The sequence below is a fragment of the Canis lupus genome, chromosome 18 (genome assembly GCF_048164855.1).
Source record: "Canis lupus baileyi chromosome 18, mCanLup2.hap1, whole genome shotgun sequence".
NCBI lineage: Eukaryota > Metazoa > Chordata > Mammalia > Carnivora > Canidae > Canis > Canis lupus.
Window position 1 is genome coordinate 43,139,731 of NC_132855.1, and position 27,767 is coordinate 43,167,497.

At 37.4% G+C, this 27,767-nt stretch overlaps 2 protein-coding genes across 15 annotated transcripts in view; one reads left to right on the forward strand and one right to left on the reverse strand.

Moving 5' to 3' along the window:
• Positions 1-27,767, reverse strand: part of ANKIB1 (ankyrin repeat and IBR domain containing 1) — a 170,271-nt gene that overhangs the window by 107,606 nt on the left and 34,898 nt on the right. The window contains exons 1-2 of one of the 9 annotated variants that reach the window (XM_072784219.1): positions 25,486-26,008; positions 21,703-24,485 (exon numbers count right to left, since the gene is read on the reverse strand). The exons of 5 other annotated variants lie outside the window; for them this stretch is intronic. The gene's annotated coding sequence lies outside the window, so the exon portion shown is untranslated. Of the gene's footprint in view, positions 1-21,702; positions 24,486-25,485; positions 26,025-27,767 lie in introns of those variants that run through there. 3 more of the 9 variants (XM_072784216.1, XM_072784215.1, XM_072784212.1) reach the window with 3 other exon arrangements.
• The window catches only part of KRIT1 (KRIT1 ankyrin repeat containing), a 35,878-nt gene continuing 34,037 nt past the window's right edge, over positions 25,927-27,767 (forward strand). For 2 of the 6 annotated variants that reach the window (XM_072784226.1, XM_072784228.1), the window contains exon 1: positions 25,989-26,484. The gene's annotated coding sequence lies outside the window, so the exon portion shown is untranslated. Of the gene's footprint in view, positions 26,523-27,767 lie in introns of all 6 variants that reach the window. The other 4 variants (XM_072784225.1, XM_072784227.1, XM_072784229.1 and 1 more) reach the window with 4 other exon arrangements.

Genomic DNA, 27,767 nt, shown 5'->3' on the forward strand with positions numbered 1-27,767 from the left:
AGGGGGAGGGGCAGAAGAAGAGGGAAAGGGACAGGGAGAAGCAGACACCCTGCTGAGCAGACAGCTGGATGCTGGGCTAGATCCCAGGATGTTGAGATAATGACCTGAGCCAAAGTCATTATCTCAAGTCATCGACTTACCCAGGTGCCCCATAGTGATGATTTCTTAGATATGATCCCAAAGGTACAATCTATGAAAGAAATAATGAATAAGCTGGACTTCATTAAAATTAAAATCTTCTCTGTGAAAGACAAAGTCAAGAAAATGAGAAGACAAGCCACAGACTAGGAGAAAATAGTTGCAAAAGATATATCTGATAAAGGACTACTATCCAAAGCATGTAAATAACTCTTAAATATCCGCAAAAAAAATTCCGCTTTAAAGAAATGGGCTAATGATCTTAAGAGCCACCTCACCAAAAAAGATATATAGATGGTAAATAAGCACATTAGAAGATAATGTACATGATATGTCATGAAAAAATGCAAATTAAAGTAACCCTGATGTACCACTATGTACCTATTAGAATGGCCAAAATCTGGAATACTGACAGTATCTAATGCTGGCAAGTATATGGAACAACATAAATATCATTCATTGCTGGGAAGAATGCAAAATAGTACATTCTGCAAGACAGTTCGGTGGTTTCTTACAAAACTACACAAATGCTTACCACGTGATCTAGTAATCACAATCCTTAGTACCCACACAAAAAGCTGTACACAGATGTTTATAGCAGCTTTACTCATAATTACCAAAACCTAGGAGCAAACAAGATGCCCTTCAACAGATGAATGGATAAACTGTAGTACTCCAGACAATGGAATATTATTCAGCACTAAAAAGAAATGAGCATTAAGCCATAAAAACACACAGAGGAACCTTAAGTGCACATTACTAAGTGAAAGAACCAATCTGAAAAGGCTACAAACTGTACAATTTCAATTATATATTACTCTGGAAAATGCAAAACCTAAAGAGATAAAGATAAATGGTTGCCAAGGGTTGAGGCAAGACAGGGATGAATAGGTGGACCATAGAGAATTTTTAAGGCACTGAAAATACTCTGTATATTATAATGATGGATATATATATCATTATACATTTGTCCAAATCCATAAAATGCACAACACCAAGAGTTAAACCCTAAGGTAACTATGGACATTATTACATTTTAATGTAGATTCATCAAATGTAACAAATATACCACTTTGGTAAGTAACGTTGATAATGGGGAAAGTCTTGTAAGTTGGTAAGGGAGCTATATGGGAAATCTCTGTACCTTCCTTTCAATTTTGCTGTGAACCTAAAAAACTCTAAGAAATTAAATTAAATCTTAAAAAAAAAAACCCAAAAACGCAACTTGAATCCTAATTTTTGTGTTAATCTCTCCGCATTTGTTTCCCGGACCGTATGATGGTCATGAGTTATTGTATAAGTACTTAGCACAATGTCTAAAATAGAAGGCATTTAAGAAAAAGAAATATATGCTCCTTGTGCCTGCTTTTTTTTTTTTTTACCAGAAAATTTTTCTGCCTTTTGGTTAATAACTTTAGGACAGTTGAAAGAGCTCAAAATCTGACCACTAGACAAATGATGAATGACTGTTCCAACCCAAGTTGTGCAATTCGTGTCTGATCATTACGTCCTTCTAATTCACTTTAAGCAGTCTTAGAAACTAGTTACTTAAACTAAACTGAATACATATGTGCATTAAAATAAGGCAAACAAAATTATCCAAAAAAAATATGCCAGGGATACATCAAAATTTAAAACAGGACAAATTTGTGTTAGACCTTTTACATCCACTAAGTTAAGGAATCTGAGTAACATTACATGAGATTTCTGTAATATATAGGGAACTCCTAGAACTATCAGTCCAAACCCATGTTTGCTGTTAGCATGTTTGTGTGATATGGTTTATACTCAAGAGGTATTTTACTTCACTTGAAAATGTTTGAATAAAATTAATTTTAAAGAAAAATGGACATACTTATGCAGAAAGAACAACCAACATGCTTTATATTCAATATTGTTAAAAAGGTTGGTCCTCATTTGTCAAGATACTCTAATTTAAATTCAGTGTGTTCTGCCTACTAGAACTTCCAGACTAAGGAGAAGTAAATTGTTTTATGCAAACTAATATTCTCTCATATTTTCCTATTAAAAGATTAAATTCATGAAGGTCATGATAATTCTTACAATTAACACTGTCACTAATTTAAGAAAGTTCTAAGAAAACCTAAAAAGATCTGAAATAATAACACTGAAAAATACTCGAGTATGGTACCTAAAATCTATGACTTTAAACAGTATATACTAAATATACATCACTACTAAGGAAATTATACTATCAACTAAAGGAGTTTTCTAACTTCTCTTTTTAAAAAGGTATTTATTTATTTATTTATTTATTTATTTATTTATTTGAGAAAGAAAGCACATGCATAAGTGAGTGTGGCAGAAAGGGACACAAGGAGAGAGAGAGAGAGAGAGAGAGAGAGAGAGAGAGGAGTCTTAAGCACACTTTGTGCTGAGCTCAGAGTCGGATATGGGACTGGATCTCACCATCCTGAGATTTCAACTTGAGCTGAAACCAAGAGTTGGATGCTTTACTTTTGAAACTGAGTGTATGCGAATGTTAAAAATTTAATCAAATTTCCATTTTAGGAGTTTTAAATTATGATAATTTTTTAAAGTAGATTCCATGCCCATGGAGCCCAACACAGAGCTTAATTAAACACATGACCCTGAGATCAAGACCTGAGCTGAAATCAAGAGTTGGATACTTAACTGACAGCCACCCAAGTGCCTCAAATTATGGTAAAATTTCAGATAAACATCCAATTTCTGTATACTGGAAGGTTATTATCATTATACCTACTAAACAGGACAATAATAAGAGAAGTAGAAGGAACAAAAGAAGGGACAGAGCCAATTTCCTGCTAATGTATAGTCTTTTTATTCACAATAAGGTATTTGAAGATCATCCTCAGGGAGAAGGAATGAGTGACTGATTAACCTCTAATGTCACAATACTACTTTAATAGTCTAGTGAGAAAGAAACACAGGGAGTAGAAATGCTTGGTTCTTTACTTGATAACTGAGGTAAATAAAAACATCCATTGTTTTTCTATTCCCAAAACATCGCTCAATAACAAAAAGCTAAACAATCCAATTAAAAAACACGGCAGAGGAACTAAATAGACATTACTCTAAAGAGGACATCAAAATGGTCAATAAACACATTAAGGATGTTCAAACATCACTAATCATCAGGGACATACAAATTAAAACCACAATGAGGTATCACCCCAAACCTGTTAGAATGGCTATCAAGAAGACAAAAGACAACAGATGCTGATGAGGATGTGGTGAAAGGCAACCCTTATACATAGCCAGTGGGAATAGTAAATAGTAAATAGTAAATTAAATAGTAAATAATCACAGCATTATTCACAAAAGCCAAGATACAGAAGCAAACCAAATGCCTATCAATGGATAAATGGATAAAAAAGATGTGTTACATATACATAATGGAATATTACTCAGCCACGAGAAAAGATATCCTCCCATACGCAACAACATGGATGGATCTTGAGTACATTATGCTAAGAGAGATAAGTCAGACAGAAAAAAAACAAGTACTGTAGGATACCATTTATATGTGGAATCAAAAAATCTTTTAAAAAGGGTGTATAATAGTAGTTACAGGACTAAGGGATAAGAATTATGGTGCTTAAGGGTACAAACCTATAATAAGGAACCGATAAGCCACAGAGATCTATGACATGATATAATGAATATAAACAATGATACTATAATTATGTAATATAATAAATATCACTACATTGGTAATCATATTACAATATATAAATGTATCAAAGTAACATGTTGCTGGGGTGCCTGGGTGACTCAGTTGATTAAGTGTCTGACTCTTGATTTCAGCTCGGGTCACAATCTCAGAATTATAGGAATGACCCCGCTTCAGGCTCCATGCTCAATGTGGAGTCCGCTTGTCCCTCTCCCTCTGCTCCTTCCTCTCCTCTCCTCTCTTTCAAATAAATGAATAAAATCTTAAAAAAGAAAAAAAAAAGATGCTGTACACTTTAAACAGTGTTAACATGTCAAATTAATTCATAAATAAATAAATAAATGCCATGAGAAGAGGGAGAAAAAGAAATGTACCAAATTGAGGTGATTATTTGTTAAATATGATAGTCACATTTTTTTTCCTTGACATAATCTTAGTAATATACTTCATACAAAATAAAAATTACAAATACTAAACTTCAAAAGATAAAACAAAAACAAATTATTAGCAGCAAGCAATTGGAAAAAAAGAATTTTAAATTCTGTTTACATTTAGGGATGCCTGGGTGGTTCAGTTGTTGAGCATCTGCCTTTGGCTCAGGTCGTGATCCTGGGTTCTGGGGATCAAGCCCCGCATCGGGCCCCCTGCAAGGAGCCTGCTTCTCCCTCTACGTCTCTGCCTCTCTCTCTCTGTGTCTCTCATGAATAAATAAATAAAATCTTTTTTAAAAAATTCTATTTACATTTAATGTCAAAAATATACTTAAGAATAAATGTAATACAGGATCCCTGGGTGGCTCAGCGGTTTAGCGGCTGCCTTTGGCCCAGGGCGTGACCCTGGAGTCCCGGGATCGAGTCCCACGTCCGGCTCCCGGCATGGAGCCTGCTTCTCCCTCCTCCTGTGTCTCTGCCTCTCTCTCTCTCTCTCATAAATAAATCTTAAAAAAAAAGAATAAATGTAATACAGGATGTGAAAGACTTCTGTGCTGAAATAAGTATTGTTGGGATTAAAGACCTAAAAATATGGAGAGAGAAACCATGTTCATAGACTGGAAGACTAAATATAGAAGTGTGAAATCCCAGAATATCATAAGCAATCTTGAAAAAGGAAACAAATTAGAAAATTTTATCACCTGACTTCAAGACCTACTTAAGATGGTGTGGTACTGGCATAAGGTTCAACAAATAGATCAATGTAAAAGAATAAAGTGCTCTGAAATAGATTTACACTTAAAAAGCACTATGATTTTCAACAAGGGTGCCAAGACAATGCGATGTGAAAACGTTAAGTCCTTTCATTGAATGATGCTGGAATAATGGACAACCATATGGAAAAAACTGAACCTTGACCTTTACTTCAGAACATATACAAAAATTGGGGCACCTGGGTGGTTCAGTGGTTGAGCATCTGCCTTTGGCTCAGGTCATGATCCCAGGGTCCTGGGATCAAGTCCTGCATCAGGTTCCCCACAGAGAGCCTGCTTCTCCCCCTGTCTATGTCTCTGCCTTTCTCTCCATGTCCCTCATAAATAAATACATAAAATCTTAAAAAAAAAAAAAAAAAAAAAAAAACAACATACAGAAAACCTAAATCAAGACTGGATTCTAGTCTTCTAAGTGTAAAAGCTAAACTCACAAGTTTACTATCTGGAATGTATAAAGAACTTTTACATACTGGTAAGAACAAAATGCAAAAGGATATACTGATAATTGTATTATTGTCCTTAATTATTCATTGCCCTCTCTCTGTAAAGATTATACTTCCCTGCCCATTTACAACACCTTTGGCTATTTATCTTGCTTTGAAATGTATGTAGAAATGAAGCATGACATTTCCGAACCAAAGTTTTAAGAGCCATTTTGTGGTTCGACCATTGCTCTTTTACTCATTGTCACAAGACCCAGGCAGGAAACTTCTTCAGCTTGGGTCCCAGAATATCTGAAGCAGATATGCAGCTGACAGGTTTAAGTGAATGAAAAAAGAAATGTTTCTTGTTATAACTCCCTTAAACTTTGTAGTCATTTGTTGCTATGGAATAATTAAGCTAATTATTATAGGAACTAACAGGCAATTGACAGAGGAGTGAACCCCAAAAACCTAAAATGTGGCTTTAAACAGATAAGGGCTTATTTTTATCAATGTAATTATAAATCCAGAAGGAGATAACTCAGAATTCTTATATAAGTTACACAATGTCTTCAATGTCCTGAGTGCTTCCTCCTATTTTTAGACTCTGTCATTCTTAGCATGCTGTTTTCACCCATGTGGTCATAAAATGGCTGCCACAGCCCTAGACTGCAAGCTTGGTGTCTTATATTAGCCACAATTGGATCACATAGCTACTTCTAATTGCATGGAGAGCTAGGAATAGAGTATTGACCTTTTAATTTTTCCACAGTTGACAGAAGAAGAAAAAAAAGATTAAAAAATAAAGGTTGGTCAGCATACATACAATGCCTGTTACAGATGCCATTTCTGGTTATTAGATTAGTAGAAGAGTCTGGAAACACAAGTTGGAATGCTTAAACATTGCTGGTGGGAAGTGTAATTTGGAAAATGATTTTATAATTTTATAATATTTATTCATGTTGAAGAGAAGTATATTGTAGGCCAAGGAATTCTATATATATATATATATATATATAGTGTCATCTGTATATGACTATAATTTTCTATATTTAAATGAGGTACAAGCGGGCCAACTTATTTAATATAAAGCTAAAATATCAGAACATATGTATTATGAGTAGTTTTGTGAAACTTTTATTTCAAATAAATACATAAATACACATACAAATTTGTGTTGCCTGCATGCCTGTGTTTGTGTATACTTAAATCATAATACATAAAATTATTTACTGTGGGTTGTGTTACAAAAAATGAACATATTGTCCTGGGATAACCCCTGAAAAGTACATAAAGAGACTTGTACATTGATGCTTATTTTGGCATTATTTATAATACCAAGGCTTGGCAACAAGCAGGGTGCACTGTAGCATGAAACTGGCTGGGCTATTTCACTGTGGACCCCAAATGCAGAATGTTTAGGTCTATTCTTTCAGGCTAAATGGAAGAAGGAAGCTGGGGCAAGTCTTACCATTTAGTACGTATAATTCTACCTAATGCCATTTCCAGAATGGTGCATCTCCCTGGGCTGTCTGTCCCTGTGCTTCTGGCAAACCCTGTGTAGTTGATGTATCTCCTGTCTTCTTCCAGGACAAAAATGGAGCAATAGCTCAGCTGCACAGAATGGACAAAGGAGCTGGCTGGTTTGTACTCCTCATAAGATTTTTAAATCTTTGTTGTTTTCAGCCATATTCCTTCTTCATTCAGAGCTACCTGTGCCTCCAACTCCTGTGCTTTTCTGGTGTGCTATAACATAAATCAGCTTGCTCCTTTTTTCTTTCACAATTGTAGAATTACATTTGACCTTTGCTTCATCAGTTTAGTTTTGCTAAATCAGTTATCTTTTGTGTGACTGCTCCTCAGCTTTCAAACATTTTTGAAGTCTTTCATCTGCTACTGTCTCCTCTATTATTCTTTTTTACTTTAATATAAAATTTACTGTTTTAACTATTTGTAAATGTACTGTTCAGTGGCATTAAGTACATTCACATTGCTGTTTAACCAACATCAACATCCATCTCCAGAATTTTTCCATTTTCTCAAGATGAAAGTCTGCACCCATTAAACTCTCCTCAGTTCCCGTCATCCTATTTTCTGTTTTTATAAAGTTGTGCAATTTTTTAAATTCATTTTTCCAAAATGGAGATCTATGTGCTTAATTCAGTTTTAGGCCATATTCTTTGATCATCTCTGTCTCTTAATTTCTATTCTCCCTTTCTGGAACTCCTATTATTTGGATAATGAATTTTTTTTTAAAGATTTTATTTATTCATGAGAGACAGAGAAAGAGAGAGAGGCAGAAACACAGGCAGAGAGAGAAACAGGCTCCATGCAGGAAGCCCGATGTGGGACTCGATTCCAGAGCTCCAGGATCATGCCCTAAGCTAAAAGCAGATGCTCAACCGCTGAGTCACCCAGGAGTCCCAGATAAGGGATTTCTTAGCTATATCCTCTAAATTTCTAATCTTTCTCTCCTTCTTTACCTCTGCCTTTCTGTTCTACTTTCAGGGAGATTTCCCTAACTTTATCTTCCAGCGATTCTATGGAATTAAAGTTATCATGTTTCAATTCCATAGTTCTTTCTTGTCACTTGGTTTTTCCTTTTCCTATAGCAATCTATTAGTATTCTATTTTTGGATCATGGATGTAACATTTCATCTCTATGAAGACTATTAGTCTTTTAAAAAACTTTTATAGACTCGACAGAATTAGAGATGTCAATTCTCCACAAACTGACCTACAGAGTTAATGCAATTACAATAAAAATCCTAGCAGGAATTTTTATGGATTTAAACAAGCTAATCCTAAAATTTATATGGAAAAGCAAGGGAACTAGAATAATTAAAAACAGTTCTTAAAAGAATAAAGCTGTTGGAAAAAATACTAATTTAAGACTTACTCTAACACTATAATAATTAAGACAGTGTGCAATTGGCAAAGAAATAAAAACAAAGATTCACAGAACAGAAAACAAGAGTCCAGAGATACACTCATACAATTATGGTCAGTTCATTTTTGACAAGGGTGCAGAAGGAATTCAACAAAGGAAAGAGAGGTTTTAAGTAGTGGGGTTCAACTAGATATCCACATGCAAAAAAAAAAAAAAGGCAAAAAAAGCAAGCAAGAAAACGAACCATAATTTAAGATGCAAGGACAACTTACACAAAATCAACTAAAAATGGTTCATAGATCTAAAAACTATAAAGCTTTGAGGAGAAAACCTTCATGAGCTGAAATTAAGTAGACTTCTTAATAGGATACCAAAATCATAACCTGTAAATGAAAAAAAGTAATAATTTAAGCAAAAGACAGTTCCTTTTTTTTTTTCTTTTTTCTTTTTGCAAAAGACAGTTCTTAAGAGACTGAATGAAAAGACAATCTACTGAGTGGGAGAAAGTATTCACAAATCACCTATTCAACAAATGAAATGCCACAAAGTGGATGAAACCTAAAGGCATTATACTGAGTTCAAGGAGCCAGGCTCAAAGGGTTACATAGTAAGAGTATCCATATCTTCTAAATCCAAAATTAAGACACTCAAGTAGAAAAATATAGAGCCTAAATGTAATACTTGAAACCATACTTGTCCTGGATTTTCTGGAAGGTGTTTAATGTACCCATAAGCAACAGTACAACTCTGAACATCAGAGTAAGCAAACTATCTATCCATTCATCCATCCATCTTGCTGACTATAAAAGTTACCAGTTAGACTCAATTCACCATGTTTAGGTATTTCAGCAGCCTTTTAGACTAATTTCTAAACAAAGTATGAGACTTGAGAAAGGTTTTCAGAGTATGCTTTTCCCCCTTTCTAATGATTTCCTCCATTTGCAAGGAGCCCAATTGGTAAAATATTCCTGACCCTCATCTACCTCAGGGACTTTAGAAAATCTGATCTGGAGAGAAAAAAAAAAAAACTGGATATGCTTACTGTTTTGACCTCTCAACTGGTTCAGAACTCTGGCAAGGAACAGAAATCCTTCCAAACTCAACAAGGTACCAAGCTGCTGCTGTTTTGTTTTGTTTGTTTGTTTTTAAATAGACTCCACGCCTAGTGTAGAGCTAATGTGTGACTCAAACTTAGAACTCTGAGATCAAAACCTGAGCTGAGCTGAGAAGTCAGATACTTAACCAACTGAGCCACCCAGCACCCCACCCCAAGTTTCTTAAAACATCTTTTAAGGAAGGTGAAAATCATTGATTCTCATGAAAATCAAACTTGCAAAAATGACTGCAAAACTGCACTATATATACATTAAAACTATAAAAACAAAATGCTAATCAATGGATTAATTTTGCTCTTCTTTGAAGAAATGCAATTTACAGGTGTACTGTTATAGAGTTAAATTTCAGATAATGCTGTTAATGGACATATTTAATAACAGCTTGAATAATACATGTGCAGAAGTAGACTGAAAATAAAAGCCAGAAGTAACTATAAGAAGATCTCCTGGAAGAAAACTTGTCCCATGGTTTATGTACCTTGTATCATTTAAGCTGTACAACAATTCCACCTACGTTTTACAATAAAGAAACACAAGCTTTGAGAGTTAAATTATTTTGGAAAGGCCTTCTGGTATATTTAGAAAATTCTGCAAACTTCAGTTTGAACCCTGGCAGTAACATTTGCTAGCTTATAAGCTACTCAAAAGTTTTGAGACTTTTTCCTAATATGTAAAAGTAGATAAATAAGCCTCTATTGCTGGACTTTTATAAAATAGGACAAAAATACATAAAATATATTCAATATTTGCTTAATAGTAGGTACTCAATGTAATGCCATCATCGTTATTACTAATTCGCCTAGAATCACACAGCTGTATAACTAGTTCTCAGAACTTTTTTCCTTCTTTTAAAAATATTTAATAAGCTTATACAGAGAATATAAAACTGGAAAGAAAAGTACAGAAAATAGAAAAGTATAAAGAATAAGATAGGGCAGCCCGGGTGGCTCAGTGGTTTAGCGCCTGCCTTCGGCCCAGAGCGTGATCCTGGAGTCCCAGGATGGGAGTCCCACGTCAGGCTCCCTGCATAGAGCCTGTTTCTCCTGCTTGTGTGTGTGTCTCTCTCTCTGTGTGTCTATCATGAATAAATAAATAAAATCTTAAAAAAAAAAAAAAAAAGAATAAGACAAAAGGATCACTATAGGGACGCCTGGGTGGCTCAGTGGTTGAGTGTCTGCCTTCGGCCCAGGGCATGATCCTGGAGACCTGGGATCGAGTCCCACGTCGGGCTCCCTGCGTGGAGCCTGCTTCTCCCTTTCCCTCTCCTGCCTGTGTCTCTGCCTCTCTCTCTCTGTGTCTGTCATGAATAAATGTTTTTTTTAATAAATAAAATCTTAAAAAAAAAAAGATCACTATAATCCTCCAACCATGTAATAATCACTATTAACAAACTGGCAAGTTTTTTTATATATATATATAGAGAGAGAGAGCCTTCTTTTAAGCGAAGAACTGTTCCATAGCGTATAATAAAGTTGGATTTTTTTGTGTATTTAGGTTTTATCATGAGCATTTTTCATTTGATTAAATCTCTTGAACACATAATTTGAATAATATCAAAATCTGATGGAATAATTTATTCTGTTCTCTATTGCTTTACATTAAAATGGTTCTAATGTATCCACTAAACTTATGTGTATCTTCAAACCTATGTTTCCCCCTCCTCCTCCCCCCTCAAAGCTCGTCTTAAGCTATGTAGCAGTATCGGTGTTCTCAGCAAAGCCCCTACAACTACATCTTGATATTCAAGTATTGGTTTGCAGCTGAAAGAAAGAATTCATTTATACTTTATATATTTTTAGTTACTGGTAGTGAATCTTAGCATTAAGATCCTACTACATTCTATTGCCATAGCAATGAAATATAATTAAAGTTAAGGACTTCCTCATGTTATTCCCTGTTTTCCAAGTCATAACCACCCCCAGTCTGAGACTGGAAATTCTCCAATATCAGAAAACAAGAAACCGAGTCCTATGTATTTGACTTAATGCTTTTAAACTGACTTTATATTCCACATATCTTAACGAAATAATGAAGGAGCGGGGCACTTGAGTAGCTCGGTGGTCGAGTGTCTGCCTTTGGCTCAGGTTGTGATCCCAGGGTCCTGGGATTGAGTCTCACATCAGGCTCCCTGCAGGAAGCCTGCTTCTCCCTCTGTCTCTGTTTCACCTCTCTCTGTGTGTCTCTAATGAATAAATGAATAAGATCTTAAAAAATAAAAAAAAAAAAGAATGAAGGACAGAATATAACAATCTTTGGCACCTAAAGGAATTTAACACCTAAAAAAGATATGAGGAGTTGAGATTTGAGCCATTTAAGCTTTCCTGCATCCTGAAGAAATGGCAATTGGATGAACATAAGTGCTGTAGTGACTCTTTCAGACTGAAAAGTTGATACATGATTCAAAACATGACCTGACAATAAGGCACAATACCTGAAATGAAAAATCAAAGTGTATGACTTCCATAAAGCAAGTACCTAAAATTCAAGTTTTGTTGAGCCAAGAAAAAATGTGTAAGAGAGCAAGATGTGTCTGTGGGACCTACCTGATCCCATAAAAGGAGTTATTAAGCACTGGCAACACAAAAAAACACTAAAACCTACAAAACTCTCAGAAATCAAAAACAGGACCAAGTACTTCCAATCCAGGTTAACAAGAGGAAACAGGTATTGACTTTTCTTAAAGAATATGTAAGAGGCTATGGCATAAAGTTATCAATCGTGATACAGAGTCCTGTAAAAGCAACATACATACCAAAATAGCACTATGACTGTTAGGAAATACCACATGCAAAGACAATGAATAATGCATATACTTTACAAAGGATTAAAGAATGTTTAATTATTTCCCAGGATAATACATGAACTAGGAACTACAATTTATGCAAATTGTATGTTGCAATAAAATCAGTCAAACAGTAATTTCAAATTGAATGAGAGGCATAGAATGTATCATTTTGAGAAAAGGGACCAGCAGAATAATAAGTGTTGGAAGTCAATGATTAGTAGCCTATGCTAGAAGCACGTGATTACTGGGTGCATTTTTCAAAGGAAAGGCATATTCCTCTAGGCAGATAAAATCATAAATTCATGTCACAGATATTTGCTGAGCATGTACCATTTGCCAGGCATGTAGGGAAATACAGCAAAAACAAAATAAACTAAAATCTCTATTCCCATGGAGTTTACAATATATTCAGGTAAGGTGTTATAATAACAAAACCAAGAAGTGGATGGAGTTTTGGGATGATCAGGGAATATGACATTTGAGTAAAACATGGCAAATAGTGAGCTGTGGGATATTTAGGGAAAAGAATATTCCAGGCAGGATAAATAGCCAATGAAAGAAGCATGCCCTATGCATTCAAGGAACAAAAAGGAGGCCAGTGTTACTATAGTATATAGTGAAGAAGAAAAGAGTAGGTATGAAATCAAGATTAAGTAATTGGGGCAGATGCACTGTTCAGGGTCTTAATATGTCATCATAAATCACTAGGCTTTTATTCTGGTAAAGAAAATAAAAAAGCCACTAGAGGGTTTTTGGGAGAGAAATGAAAGACCTGACTTATATTTAACAGGATCACCCTGGCTGGCTGGCTGGCTGGCTGGCTAAGAAGAAAAATATGAGTGGCAGCAGGGAGACATTTAGGAAGTGGCTGCTGTTTGTCCAAGTAAAAGTTGATGGAAGCTTGGATCTGGGCAGAGGCAGTGGTGGTAGTGAAGACCTGATCAGATTTTGGATGTACTCTGAAGATAAGGATGGAGTTTGCTGACAGAATGAAAGTGGGAGTGAGGGAGAAGAAAAAAGAATGACTCCACAGTTCTTGGCCTGTGCACCTGAAGGATGGAATTACCATTACTGAGAGGGGATGACTGCAGGAGGTAAAAGTACAAGTGGGAAGGTGGGGGATCTGTAATATGTAAAACTGAACATGTTACATTTGACAGGCCAAGGAGATGTCAGGTAGGCAGAAGGATACATAGGTATGAAGCTGGGAAGAAAGGTATGGGCTACAGATACAGTTTGGAAGTTAACACTGTATAGACTGTATGCAATATTAAGATATAAACCCATTGATGTTTTCTATACATATTTTCCCAATTTTAAAACATTGAGATTTTTCTTCAGCCAATTTAATGGAGGCCACTGATTGATTTATTATTTAGTATATACAATGTTTAAAAGGATACAAAAAACATAGAAGCTAGAAATCCAATTAGAGAGAAAGAAGTATACTTAAATGACTTCAAGGAGTAAAGGGTGTGAATAAAGAAGGTGGTGAAAGGAATCAGAGACTTTTAAGCTATATGAGTTTTATTTCTTTTAAAGATTTTATTTACTTACTTGAGAGAAAGAAAGCATGTGCATGAGCAGGTGGAGGGGGAGAAGGGGAGAGACAAGCCGACTTCCCGCTGAACCCCAAGCCTGATGGGGGACTATATCCTAGGACCCTGAGATTATGACCTGAGCTGAAGTCAGACACTTGATGGACTGAACCACCCAGACGCTCCTTGGTTATATGACTTTTAAGTTACATTTGGCACACTGGCATCATGGTACATACTCTATTTAAAACTGGTCCCTGACACGTAGTTGATGTTACCTAGGTTTAAGGGCACAAAATTCCAAATGAAGAGAGGTCTTTTATAAGAGAAATTCTTTGGTAAGTAGATCTAAAGTCTGTTTTTTCCAACTCCAATCTATTATAATGCACCTATTAATCTTGTGTCCATGCAACTGTGTTTTTACCTTTTAAAAAAAGGTTTGGAATGATAGTTAATTTCCTTCATTTTATTTCCCCCATCAGAGTTCCTCATCTAAAGAATTCTGGACACAGAAAACTTATTTGAGGAAGAATTTTTAAAATTTTCTCAGTGCTCTATACAATTAATACTGTTTTAGAAGCCTAAGGGAGATATAAATTAATTTCACACAAAAAATACAGGCAACATCAGCAGCACTTGGAAAATTATTAGAAATAAAAACTCTGGGCAGCCCAGATGGTTCAGTGGTTTAGCGCCGCCTTCAGCCCAGAGCCTGATCCTGGAGATCCGGGATGGAGTCCCACGTCGGACTCTCCCTGCATGGGGCCTGCTTCTCCCTCTGCCTGTGTCTGTCTCTCTCTCTGTGTGTCTCTCATGAAGAAATGAATAATAATAAAAAAAAAAGACGAGAAATAAAAACTCTCAGGTTCCACCCCAAATTTACTGAATCAGAAACTTGAGGTGTGGGCCAGCAATCAGCACATTAACAAGCCCTCCTAGTGATTCTGATACATGCTAAACTTTGAGAACCTCTAGCTTAGAACATTAAGGTTTCATTTTCTCAAGGAATATCCGTTGAAAAGGCTACTAAACTATAATCCTTGAGTATAAGAACCCTATTATTTTGCACTTTTGACCACCTTATGTATCATTATGTGGCATTTAATCCACATTCAAAGGTTGTGTATTCACAACCCTTAAAAAAGTCAGAAGTAACACCTCCTTCAAAGTTTCTGAAGAATGTTTTTCTTCATTCCATGACACCAAGTTCTCAGTGCGACCTCTCTTTCTTTTCTTATTCTCCCTATGCTATAGAAAAGGTTTTTTTTTTTTTCCCAATCAGAATATCGTATCCTTTTACAGTAATTCTGTAGATGTCATGTCAAGTCACATTTCAGAGCAAGAAAAAACCCTCAGATTACAAATGATCCTTCAACAACATGGGGGTTGGGGTGCTGGACCCTACACAGTCAAAAACCCACTTATAACTTTTGACTCCCTAAAAACATAACTAATAGCCTACTGTTGAGTGGAAGCCTTACTGAGAACATAAACAGTTGATTAACACATATTTTACGTTTTATGTACTATACACTATATTCTTACAATAAAGTAAGCTAGAGAAAAGAGAATGTTATTAAGAAAATCCTAAGGAAATCCATTTACAGCACGATACTGTATTTATTTTTAAAAAATCTGCATATAAATGGATCTGCACAGTTCAGATCCACGTTGTTCAAGGGTCAGCTACATTTATCCAAGTGTATCAATTTCCAAGCAAGAAAATTGAGGCCTATAGACATCACATGACAAGCATATCCTAACAGAGGTAGACAGACACCAAAGGATAACATTATCTCCAGCCATCTCTACCTGGCTTGAGTCAAAATATCTCATTCAACAGATTAAAATAAAGTAAGGCATTAGAGCGATTGAAAGAGATAGGGATCCCTGGGTGGCGCAGCGGTTGAGCGCCTGCCTTTGGCCCAGGGCGCGATCCTGGAGACCCGGGATCGAATCCCACGTCGGGCTCCCAGTGCACGGAGCCTGCTTCTCCCTCTACCTGTGTCTCTGCCTCTCTCTCTCTCTCTGTGTGTGACTATCATAAATAAATAAAAATTAAAAAACAAAACAAAACAAAAAACCAAAGAAAAAAAGAAAGAGATATAGGATAATCTTTACTTTTCCAACTGCTCTCTGGAAATAAAAATAAATACATCATCAAAAACCATCATTGCTTTATGTATTTACTGGCAATAGTGATGCTCTTTTCTCATTCCATGCTGTATATACTAACTGGAAAAAAGGACCCTTAACATTAGTAAGAACGCTGTCCAGCTATCTAGTGACATGGCATGCCATGCCAGCCTTGTCCTCCACTGCCCTATTAGTTCAATACTAAATTTCCCAGAAACAAATCTCCAGACTGTTTTAGTAACTATATAGTTTAGATAATGTGGCAATTTTTCTGACCAACATTTATCTTCCTGGTTATACTCCATTCAACAGAGACTGCCTGGATAAAAAGCCAGTGTAGTTCCTTTGATACTTTGTGTCTTAAGCTGAAAATCATTTTAATTGTACCATAATCTTATTTCACAAGGGTTTTGAGGTAACTTACAGGCAACATACAATTAAATAAGTTAAGGGGAAATCAGTGCTGTGGAGGGTAGCAGAGCCTGCCACATGGAAAAATAAGAGCTTTGAAACCATGAAGATCTGCTGGGTTCAAGTTTTAATTCTAGTCCTTACTTGCCCTCATTTTATAGGACAGAAACCATAATATTAGGGGGATCCCTGGGTGGCTCAGCGGTTTGGCGCCTGCCTCTGGCCCAGGGCGCGATCCTGGAGTCCTGGGATCGAGTCCCTCATCGGGCTCCCGGCGTGGAGCCTGTTTCTCTCTCCTCCTGTGTCTCTGCCTCTCTCTCTCTCTCTCTCTCATGAATAAATAAATAAATAAATCTTTAAAAAAAAAAGAAACCATAATATTAGTATACTGCCTCATATTGTTGATATATTTTAAGTTTTTAATTATCTTAAAATATAAACTCCTTGAAAGTAGGAATTATGTTTTCTCTATATCTGTATTAATCATACTCACATAGGTGTTTAATAAATATTTACTTAACTAATATGGAATAGATTTTATTATTTTTTTAAGGTAAGTTCTATGCCCAACATGGGATTCAAACTCACCACTCAAGATCAAGAGTTACATGCTCCACCCACTGAGCCAGCTAGGCGGTCCTAATATGGAATAGATTTTAATGTATCAGATAAACTTCCTACCTAATAGGTACCCTTGCTTCCAGGCTCAACTACAACTACCTTACCTTTATCAAAAGACAAATTTGATCTTGTTCAATTCCATTTAAAAACCTTCCCAAGGCTTCCAGCCCTAAGGAATTAAAGAAAAGTCCCTGCCCAAACCAGAAATTATTTCATCCCAGCCTATTTCTTATAACTCAGACCTACTTCTGAATTACTAAAGCTCATGGAATACTCTTCCCATACCCCTAATAAGCTCCTCCTTAATAGGCTAACTCCTGCAAGTCATTCAACTCTCAGCTCAAGAGCCATTTTCTCCATCAAGTTCCCTGATCATAGCTCCTCAACCCTCAACTAACATAGTTAGATGTCCTGCTTCCTGAGTTAATACACTCAATTTACCATGTAATATCATAATGAAATGTTTAATCTGCTCCTCCAATTATCTGGTAAACTTTCTGTAAACAAGGTTCACATCATATAGAGTTTTATATCCACTGTTTACCATAGTTATTAGCACATAAAACACCCTTAACATTACTTATTGAACATAAGGATAAAGTCCGGTTTTTAAAATCATTAGTTTCCAATTTGAGAATATAATCATGTTTATTTTCCTGTGTACCTACCTGCAAATAACTCCAAAAAAACCCTCAAAGCAGTCCTAATAGGTTAAAAGAAAGATTCTGGGGCCTTATTCTACACATACATTTATTATAACACAGAAAGCAAAATCAGTATTATTATTTTCAAAGAACAGAGAAAATATTTCAAGGGAACTTGCTATTTTGGGGGATCTGCTTTGTCTTGGTCTCATCATCTCCCAGAGGTTACAGTCATCAAACTGGATTTGATCCTCAATTAACACAAGCAGAGCAATGAATGATGAAAGAAGAAACAGAAGGAAGTTGCTTCTCAGCCTGAATGCCATCTGGGACCAAAAGTTGACAAGCACCTGCTACAGATCACTGAAAGAAAGACAAATGAGCCTGAATTCTAGATAGCATTGTGGAAGCATCATAACAGCTCTTAATGGCCTATCTCTAATTTCTCATTACCTAAGGAAAATGATACTAATTTGTTTATGCTATTTTTTTTTTTTTTTTTTATTTCTGGGGCAACTAAACATGATTCCTGATTGACAGCAAAGACAATACAAAGAAGAAAACTTAGGAAAATGTTTATATTACTTGAGACAGGAGAGAGATATTCTCAAGACAGGAACAAGTAGAAGCCACAGAGAAAAAGAGACACAAATGACTATATGATATACCCCCCACCAAAAAAAAAGATGACAAATGATGCCATAAACTAAGACAAAAAAAAAGACTGACAAAACACATTTGCAAACATAAAAGATTACATTGATAACATATCAAAGAAAACTAAAACATTGATAAGGTAAAAAATCCAAAGGAAAAAATGAGTAAAGATATGAATGAGCAATTCACAGAACTGAAAAACCAAAAGGACCAACTAATATATCAAAAGATGTCCAGCTTCACAAAGTTAATGAAATGTAGAATTAAGCACCACAAGAAACTTTTTACTTATTTTATTGCCCAAAAAAAATCAGTGATAGTTTGTGGGGGAAATACCCTCAAACACTAATGATGGCAGGAAAAATTTTATCAGCATTTCTGAAAATATAATCTGGCATTATTTATTAAAATTAAAATGGCAAGTACTATATCCAAGATATTCATTGCAATACTGTTCATAATAGACTAGAGACAACCTAGCTGTCCAAAAGGAACACAAACATGGTTTCAGCTGTCTATTGCTACACCCCAAACTTAATGCCTCAAAACAATTACATTATTTCTCACAATTATGTCGGCTGGCTGGGCAGGGTTTTTGTTTTTGTTTTTGTTTTTTTCCTAGTTTCACCTCTGGTTCTTCTGTGGGTACACTCAGCTAAAGAGTGAGCTGGACCAGCAGATCCAAGAGTGTCTATTTTCATGTCTGTTGGGAGATGCTGTCCACTGGGGAGTCCTGGTTCATTTCCAAGAGCCCTGCCATCCTACTATAGACTAGACCAGCTTCCTTACATGACAATTGCAGGAAATCATCCCTTGAAGGTCCTTTAAGGACAAAGCTCCAGATCTCATATATCACTTCCACCATATTCATCAGTCAAAACAAATCACAGCGTCAACCAAGACTCAAAAGATGGAGACATATATTCTGCCTCTAGAGAAGCAACAAAGCCACATTGCAAAGGGGAATGAATACCAGGATGGAAGGGATTTATGACTGTTAATCATTCACAGGCAGGTAGGGGTATGTGTGTGTGTGTGTGTCTGGATGTACACATACACAACGAAATACTATATAGTCATTAAAAAACAAAGTGTAGAACATTTAATATAGGATGCTATCATTTTTATGTGGGGAAATTATGTATACATTTCATCATATATTTGTGTGCTTATAAATCCTGGAAATATGCTTAAAAATTAACTAATGAAATACTGGGCTATGCGAAGTAGTCTGCATGCTGGCTGAGGATAAAGGGCACTGAGAGCATGTTAGGAAGTCCAGAAGAGCTGTGAGCCAACTAGCCGGAGGCAAGGATAATGGGTGTTGTGTGGAGATGCACTGGTGCAGACAGTTGTCGGCCCACTCAGGGGTTATAGATCCACAAAAAGGCACAGGTCAGTAGGCCCAGCAGTCAATCGCTAGGATGGTAGAAGATGGTCTACATGGCAGGGAGAATGGTAACACACTGAGTAATTAAGTCAAACAACTGGGCAAATGATAATTACACTGAGGCTAATGTGAAGCCAAGTTTTCTACTGCCAGAGAAGGCATTTATAAGTGTGGAAAGGAAGAAGGCTAGAAAGAACCCTGGAGTATTACACTGAAATTGAATGTAGAGGGACAAACTTTTGCTTTAATAATATACACACCCAGGTACAGAAATAATTATGAACATACATGTGTTTATTATATATGTGTGTGTATACAAACCATACTCATAGTCATACATTTCCTAGTTCCTATAAGTAATGACACCCCAGTAGCAATGAGCACACTAAACCCCTAAATCTTTGTTTTTAAATACCATCTTTTACAAAAACAAACAACAATAACAAAGACCAAGCAGGATTCCTTGGAGAAATGGCTGATTCCAGGGCTAGACCAGGCAAAGTACAGAATGAACAAGGAACAGCATGTTCTGCCAGAAACGCACAATGAATGAGATGGGAGCATGATAAATAGGCATAGGAGCCAGCTTGAAGGGGCTCCCACAGGCTAAATCAGGAACAATTTAAACAGCAAAATGAGTAATAATAGTAACAAATGACAACAAATTAAATAAAATAGAAATCTATGAGTTCTTACTGATTTAATAAACAAATAATTAAATGAGGGAGAAAGGAAAGTTCCACTTTATGATAAAATCCCAACTAACACAAGGAGAAGGAATGAGAAAGTAATATCATTTGGCAATTATCAAAGAAGTGGTTAAGGGGAGCGTCTTCACTGATACCCACATTAAGGCTAGTGACTAGAAACGTTTGACAAGAAACAAGATCCTGGCCTAATTTTGGAATATCTCTCCACAAATACTCATCAAATACAAAAGGATTACCAATATGATCAAGGTTTTAATCCCCAGCAGTGGCAAGGCTGACATCATATGCCTCTGGATGCAAAGTACTAAGAAGGGCACAGATCTATTTCTGTGGTATTCCTGCCAGGAATGCATGAACTGATTGGAGTCATGAGGAAATATTACACAAAGCTAGGTTCAGGGTCATCCTACAGAATGAAGGGCCTTGTACTTTCTAAAACTGTCAAGGACATGAAAGATAGGGAAAAATGATGCTGAAGAAGTCTGAAGAAACATGATGACTAAATACAAAATGTATTCCTGCATAGAATCTTGGGTCATAAAAGAAAGAAAGGCTGCTCCGATTGTCGATGAAATATGAACAGGTTCTTTGGACTAGACAGTAGTGTTGTATGAATGCTTATTTTCTGATTTAGAGGGTTATATGTCAGTTATATTAGAGAGTGCCTTGCTTTTGAAAAACAGACACTAGTGTTTACAGGTAATGATACACTGTGTCTGCTGCTTGCTCCAAAAGGTTCAGAAAAAGACTGTAATAATGGGTATGTATGCATGTATTTTTATGCACATATACACACATATATGTAATGTATGTTTGGAAACAGAGAGAAAGCAGGCAATACACGAAATGCAGTAAAATATTAACAATGGTGAAATCTGAGGGAAGTGGGTTAAGAGTTCTTTGCCCTGTTCTGGCATCTTTCCGTAAGTCAGAGAAAGTCATATTTTCTGTAAATCATCTTTTCTGCCTGAGGCCAGGAAATAGAATAAAAACCCTGGCTTAATATGTTTATTTATATCCTTTCCTTTACAATACTCTGAGGGGATAGATTAAGAAGGAGGACAATGTTTTTATGCTTATTTGGAGAAATAGTTTTAAATGAATTTCATTTTTAACTTCATGGATTTTCAATAGGCATATTACAGTTCAATGAGGAAAGGAATCTTGACTTACTCATTTTTATGGTCCTAGCACCTAACACATTTGTAATTTAGTCATTGTTATGTACCTTACCAGGAATTCCCAATATTGTTCCAATCAAAAACAGTGACCTGAGTTTAAGAATTCTGCTACATGGGAAGGAAAAGACTGTCTATGTCAAGTTATAATATGTCTGACTAAGGGCAGGAAAACATCAAGGATTACCTTTCTTAGGAACTTGAAGGAGGAATAATTATCTGTTCCAAAAACAGAAGAGTGTATAACCAGTAGCAGATGCCTTGACCTAAAGAATGGCAAACTGTTGAGGGTTTATGGTAAAAACAAAACAAACAACAAAAGTAGAAAAAAATGTTTAGAATACAAATGAAGTTCTTGGAGAAAAGACAAGACAAAAGATCATTTTTTTTAAAATGTGAGGCTCTGAAAAATGATTAGATTGAACTATATTAAATTGCTGATAAAGTACATATCCTAATAGATAAAAACAAGATCATTTTAAAATCTGAAGGAATACATTTTCACTGCAGAAACCAAAACTCTCCAAGATATTAGACAGTTATCAAAATTAAACTCAAAAGATTACATATAGCTCCAACATCATATCTTTCCTGGAGAATACACACATTTTTAAGTACATTTTATAAGCTGCTGGTCCTACTGTTGAACTAGAAGAAAAAAAAGTTCTAGGTGCCTGGAGATCTATATTACAATTAATCATAAGGAACTTCAGAATTGTCTTTTCTAAAGTATCAGTAACTACTGAATATTACATTGATAGTATATAATTTGTCTGCTTTAGAAAATAAACAATATTAATACCTTATGAAATGAGAATTTATTCAAAGCATTAGTAGAGGATTAAAAATTGTTATAACATATTACAACTTCTTTTTCTTACCGAGGAATCTTAAGGTTGAATCTTTTCTCATATATTATGAGTAAAACAACATTCAATATTACTATAGATAATAATCTGTATGGTTTTTAAGTGGAGATAAAATACTTTTTTAGAACCAGTGTAAGAACTGAATGAAATTATATATATAAAGCATTTAGCATGGTAGTAGAAGTTAAGCACTCAATAAATGGCATTTAGTGTATTTATTCTTATAGAAGGATATGAAACAACCCCAAAGTACAGCAAAGTGACTTCAAAACCTATTAGAGATGTCTGTAAAAGCAGATGGATAGAATCACAGTCAAATATCTAGACTGGCAAATTCAATGAGGAAAGGAATCCTAATGTATTTATACTTGTAGTCCCAGAATCAAACATAGTGCCTGGCACCTACAGCAGGCATTCAATAAAGATTTACTGAAATGAAGTGAGTATGAAAGTAAGTTACCTGCAAAAGAAAAAAAAGATAGTCTGAGATTGTCTGAAAAATAAACTTAAGAGTCCAAAAATTGTTATTTCCTAAGCAAATCACTTTGAGAAAGGAAATAAGATATATAAGTATTTTTTAAAACAATTCATAGGGACCCCTGGGTGTCTCAGCGGTTGAGTGTTTGTCTAGGGCCCAGGGCATGATCCTCGAGTCCCAGGATTGAGTCCCGCATCGGGCTCCCTGCAATGAAGCCTGCTTCTCTCTCTGCCTGTGTTTCTGTCTCCGTGTCTCTCATGAATAATTAAATAATAGTTTAAAAAAATAAAATAAAATAAAAAATAAAACAATTCATAGAAACTCCTCTCAGACTGGTTTTTAAAATAATGATTGAGCCACTTTCAAATCTATATTGGCAAATGTGTCACATATAAAGTCTAATATCACAGAAAAGTATTTTTAAATTTCATCTAAATAAATGTTGTGTCCATCCTCAATGAAGGAAAAAGTACCCAGAGCATTGAGGAATCTTTTCTAACTTCCATTCTAGGAGACTAAGATAAGCTTAATTCAAGTTCTTCCAACTATTTATATATGAAAGCTTGAACTTTTACTTACAAGTACATTGTAAAGACACAGGTTTCACTTTCACAAGTTCAACTGCACACTCCAGAAAAGGAAGGAGAAAGAAAGAAAATCAACTCTCAAAAGTGGGCAGTGCAATAGGAGTACAAAAGAGTAACCAAAAAAACTTTTGTCTCAGCAGCCACCTGTTAGAACTCACCGTTATGGCATAATCTGCATGGTTTGGGGACATTTTCATATTGCAAACTCAAAATTCCCAGTGCAGTCAGCAAAGGAAAAAGTGTAACGTGCAATACAGTGCTATCTTCCTCACCCTACTTCCAAAGATAACAGGGATCAATAGACTTAAAAAAAAAAAAAAAAAAAAAGACTTTTCTAAGTTACACCCCATCACCTCACCCATATTTGGAAACTCATCAATTTTACGAAAAGCAACACCTTTAATAACATACTCAACTCTGAACAGTGCTTGGCTTCGGAAACAAACCAGTAAAGTATACTTCCAGACAGACAGTTGGAGCTACATCTCCTGAACCTACTTAAACTAAAATCTGTGAACAATATAAAGTTACAAAGCAAATAGCCCCAAAACAAGTGTTAAAAGAAGGGTTTGAAAACAACCACAAGAATCATTAAACACATCTACCTTTCTTAACACAATGACTACGTTTCAGGAAAAAAAACAAAACAAAACAAAACAATACAAAAAAACCAATGCTACCAGTTTATATTACAGAACAGTTTACAAATGGTTAACAAAGAACCTGCAATACACAGAGTAAAATTATTCTTAAATTATTATTCGCTTCCTATAGAGCCCTGGAAAGTGTCATAAGTAAGAAGATGTGTAACAGCTATTGTTCAGTCACAGAAAGCATTACAATTATTTTTAAATCTAACTTCTGGAAAGTTCTGCAGTGGTAGTTCAAAAAGCAAACTACATTCAAAGAGGAAAAAATGCCGCGCCCGAAATCTGAAAATACACACTGGATATTCAGTTAATTTCTTTTTTAAACTAAGAAGCAGTAAAGTCATAGGCACAAAAGTGTGTAACATCTGCTGGTAGCTGATCCAAATCTGTAAAAAAAAAAAAGATCTCTCTGAAATTAACGACTAAAAATATTATCTTACCAAAAACAATCTGATATGATCTTTAAAAATCACTTTAGTGTTTTTAACCCCTGACAATGCAAAACTTTCCAATATAAATTCTTCCACATCACACACATGCACACACTCTGTAAATTTACATTTACTAAATGTAAATCCAAAACACTAAAAATTTAAAGGCATAAAAACGTACTGGAAACATGAGGCTTTTGTTTTACATTCATTTCCTTAGATCTACTAGCATAATAGATAGCTTTTCTGGAAAGGGTCTTCATTCCAAAAGAAAATTGTTTACTATGTCAATTCCGTGTGAATAGACTTTGTGAGACTAATTCCTAAAACCTCCTCAGGAGATGCTTAATTAAGGCTCTAGTTCCAATTTCCTGCGACTCAAACAGCAACGTACAGAAAAGAGCTTATACACAATCAAGAAGGGAGAGGAATGCAGGTCCAGGGAGCGACCCACTCTCTTTTGTTTTGGTGGCAGACGCTGCAAAAATAAAGGTCCATCGGAGCTGTCTGCACCTATCCCCACCCATCACACCCCTGCAGAGCACTTTCACCCATCCGCTCAAGACCCTCTAGTCCACGAGATTCGCCGAACCCGTGGCTTTCCACGTCCCAAAGGACGGGCGGGGGAGGTTGCCAGGTCTGGGATACAGAGAGAAAAAGAGGGAGGACACAGGATCTTTGAGGACAGAGGGACAAGGAGATGCATCTGGCTGAGGGGGATGAGACGCGCCACTGAGACCCGCAAATTCGCTGGGAGAACAGCCCCACGGGACCGACAGAGGATGCTGCCTGTTCCGAGACGGGGACAGACAGACAGGGGTACAGTCTTCTATAAGAAGAAGGCGACACATTAGTGGCAGACCCGGCAGGGCGTGAACTAGGCAGCGCTGGATTCGGAGCCCCAAGAGGGCTGAGATAGCCTCACTCACACTCGGACGGTAAAGCGGGGACTTACGGTTACTTCCCGGGCTGAGGGTTAGGGCCGGGTGGACCCCGCAGCTCCGCAGTTCTGCCGCCGCCGTGGCCGCCTCTGCCTCTCGCGCCGAGCAGGTGACCTCAGGTGCCCTCCCCGCCCCACCCACCCAGGCGGGCGCCCCCTCCGCGCCGGCCCAGGTGCACCCGCCGGGCAGAGGCTGCTGGGGCTGAGAGTGCGCACTAGAGGCCCGCGAGGAACGCTGCGTGAGACCGAGGCGCCCGCGACGAGACTCAGGCTGGGCGGGCGCCCCCCATCCCTCTCTGGCCGCCTCGCCGCCTCGCTCAAGGGAGGGGGAGAGGGGGCGGTGGCTTTTGCCTCCGCCTCGCGGTCAAGTCCGCCTCATGCTCCAGCCTAGCGCGCGCGCACGCAGCCCCGGCCGCCCTCCTCCCCTCCCCCGCCGCCGGCTCAGCCGCTGGCGTGCCGGCCGCTGCCACCCGTGTCCTCGAGCCGCCGCCACCAGCCCCAGACAGCCCGCAGCCCCAGCGGGAAGCAGCAGGAACGGCAGCAGCTCGTCCGTCGACCCGGAAGCTCTTCCGCGGCCAACCGCGACGCTGCAAAGGGGGCAACCCCGGAAGTGGTTTCCTCGCCCCGGTAGCGGCGGGATGGAAAGCAAGGGCCTCTGAAGACCCGGCAACGCCTAATTTCGGGAGTGAGGATCATGGTGAGGAGCGAGGAGAGGGAAGGACAGTAAAGAACTAGTCGGCCAAAGCTTCTCCGAGCCCAGGGACTCTGGCGCGTTTTGGGCAGCGCGGCTGAACACGCCAGGCGGCGTCTGGTGGCCACCAAGGGTTTTCCTGCCACAGGAAGTTAGGCCTGGCGGCTGGGAAACGGAGGAATGAGAAAGCGGTGACGGCACCCCGCCCCGCAGGTGACTGTCCCACCCAGGGAGCTGAATGTAGCGGCCCGGGAGGCGCTCGGCCGCCCTCACGGGTGAGACGAGGAGGAGCGAGAGCCACACTCCAGCGAGAGGAAACAGAGGTGGGAGGCTGAACTATCTCCACATCTGGTTTCTCCAGGCAAGGCATTCATTTCTTACGTGTAGTAACAAAGAAGCCAAAGCCACTTTGGGGGTGGCGGCTCTTTGAGCCAAGAGGCGTGCACGGCCTTTCCAGGTAGTGGATGTTGGTGGGTGGTGGCAGAGGAAAAACCCGGGCAGAGAGGTGTTGTGGTTTTTGTTTTGTTTTGTTTTGTCATTTCAGGGAAAGCGATTCACAACTAGTTATTCCAGCTCGCCTATCTACACTTCTTTCCATCTTTTGAGGCATTTGGCTCTTTGCTTTTTATTCATGTTTTGTTTTTTTTTTAATCTTCAAAAGAAATCTTTGATGCAGCTGGCCTGACTGAGGATCTCACTCCCCATTCCCTTCTCACTCTTTTGGAGAGCTTGTGTGCCTTCACAGTTTCTGTTTGCAAATGCTTCGTTCTCTCTGCATCTGCAGTCCCTTAACTGCTTTGAAGGCCTTATCTTATGGGGGGAAATGCCAAAAATTGAAGTACGTTTTCGTAACAGTATAAAAACAATTCATTCTATGATCTTTTTGCCCTTAGCCCCAAGCTACTGTATTATTAGTTGGTTCCCTTAGAATTGGGTTGCAGAACTACAGCAGCAGCTGATATATAGCATATTTAGATATATTCAGTTTGAAATCATGCTCTCCCAAATAACCTTAAATAACTTTGGTGTTCGCCGTAGGATTTCATTTGGTTCCCAATGCCAGTATTACTTAGTTTCTTCTCTCTTAGCCAAATTCAGTGTAATTGTCTTCAAAAGCAATTTGCAGATTATTAAATATCTAAAATTACAGAACAGAACGTCACTTAACAGAAAGAAAGCCTTTGAAAATTATCGGTGACACTTGTTGACCCTGATAAGTGATGATTAGTAGAACTGGTTGAGGGACAGGGAGAAAAGCACGCTGACTTAGAAGTAGCACTGATGGCTATTTTCTATTGTACTTTATTAATACTTCCTCTCTTGGTAGCAAAAGGATGAGATTTTTATGGCCAACAAATAAATTCCTCTAGAGGAATTCTTCCTGACATTTAGTCACCATCTCTTCTCTTTAATGTTATAATACTTTGAAATAGTGACTTGTTCCTGGAGAATGCAGAAGGATCAAGTAACTTAGCTACTCCACCTCAGCTTTTTTTTTTTTCTGTAAAACGGATATAATAATATTATCTGCCTCCATCAGATTTAGGGGGAAAATGAATTAATATATGTAAAGTACTTAATATAGTGTCTAGTATGTAATAAGCAT